At 43.8% G+C, this 1851-nt stretch overlaps 1 non-coding gene across 1 annotated transcript; it reads right to left on the reverse strand.

Moving 5' to 3' along the window:
- Positions 1–475: 475 nt before the first annotated feature.
- On the reverse strand, positions 476–582 carry LOC148801425 (small nucleolar RNA R71). The gene has a single exon (XR_016084884.1). It is a non-coding gene; the product is annotated as a small nucleolar RNA R71 (small nucleolar RNA).
- Between the last annotated feature and the right edge of the window lie 1269 nt (positions 583–1851).

Below are 1851 nucleotides of genomic sequence, written 5' to 3' on the forward strand. Positions count from 1 at the left end.
AAGTGACCCGGAGGGCATCACCTACGATCCCGAGATTGAAAGAACCCTCTGCAGCCGCATTCGAGCTTCTAGGCAAGTGAGAGCTGAACATGAAGAGATTGCCGAACCAAGAACTATGATGGACTATGCCAAACCAACCCTTACCGGGGCTGCTTCAAGCATTGTGAGACCAGCCATAGCTGCTAATAATTTTGAGATCAAACCAGCCATAACTCAGATGATACAAAATGCGGTTCAGTTTTGTGGCATGGCTCATGAAGACCCGAACACTCACATAGCCAACTTCTTGGAAATTTGTGATACTTTCAAGCACAATGGGGTGAGTGATGATGCTGTTAGGCTCATGTTGTTGCCATTTTCATTGAAAGACAAAGCCAAGACTTGGCTGAATTCTTTGCTAGATGGATCTATAGCAACATGGGATGAAATGGCTAGCCGATTCCTCTCCAAATATTTTCCTCAATCCAAGATAGCAAAGATGAGGAATGACATCACCACTTTCTTTCAGCAAGATGGAGAATCATTGTATCAGTCATGGGAAAGCTACAAGGATCTGTTAAGGAAGGTCCCTCATCATGGACTTCCCATATGGCTGCAAGTGCAAACCTTCTATAATGGGCTGACCGAAGCCAACAAGACCATTATGGATGCGGCAGCCGGGGGTTCCATCAACAACAAGACCCCTGAAGTTGCCCATGCACTCATAGAGGAGATGGCTGCAAACAACTATCAATGGCACTCCGAGAGAGCACAAGTTAGGCGGTAGCAAAGTCTTCACAATGTGGACACCTATACAACTATATCTGCACAAATAGGTGCACTCAACAAAAAGATAGATGAGATGCAGATGGCAACCATGCATGTTCAGTCCGTGACTTGTGATTGGTGTGAAGGAGGTCATATCAGCACTGAATGTCAAGTTGGCAATCAATTTATGCTGTCCCCGGAGCAGGTAGACTTTGTTGGCAACTTTCCAAAGCAGCAAGGAAATTAGTACCCTCGTGCCTTTAACCCCGGATGGAGGGGCCACCCGAATTAGTCATGGCCAAATCAGAATATGCCGAAGCCTTTCCCCCAAAACTTCAATCAGCCGGAGAAGAAATCTAACCTAGAGGAGCAGATAACCAAGTTCATAGCTAGTGCTGAAACAAGATTTCAGAACCAAGAAGCATCAATAAAGAACTTGGAGAATCAAGTCAGGCTGTTGGCACAAATTACTTCAGCAAGAGTACCGGGCACTCTACCCAGCAATACTGAAGTGAACCCAAGGGAGCAAGTGCAAGCTATCACTTTGAAAAGTGGTAAGGAGCTGCCAAAAGTGGAGAAGAAAGCAAGGGCTGAAAACAAGGTAGATGCAACCCTTGAAACTGAAAAGAAGGAGGAAGAGCAATTTGAACCGAAGAATGAGAGAAACCAATAGCCGCAAGTACCATTTCCGAATAGGCTGAAGCAACACAGATTGGAAAGGGAATTCGGTAAGTTTCTTGAAGTGTTTAAGAGTTTACATATTAACATCCCTTTTGCTAATGCTTTAGCCCAGATGCCACACTATGCAAAATTCTTGAAAGAGATATTGGCAAATAAAAGGAAATTGGGAGATGTAGCTATTGTTGCACTCAATGAAGAATGCTCAGTAATTCTCCACAACAAGCTGCCCCAGAAACTAAAAGATCCAAGGAGTTTCGCTATCCCTTGTACTATTAGCAATTTGAAAATTGATAAGGCATTGTGTGATTTAGGAGCTAGTATAAACTTGATGCCATATTCGGTTTTTAAGAAACTAGGATTGGGTGAACCCCAAACCCACTAGAGTTGCATTGCAATTATCTGATAGATCCATCAAGCATCCTA

This window comes from Nelumbo nucifera, chromosome 3, assembly GCF_055504915.1.
Source record: "Nelumbo nucifera cultivar China Antique chromosome 3, China Antique-T2T, whole genome shotgun sequence".
NCBI classification, from domain to species: domain Eukaryota; kingdom Viridiplantae; phylum Streptophyta; class Magnoliopsida; order Proteales; family Nelumbonaceae; genus Nelumbo; species Nelumbo nucifera.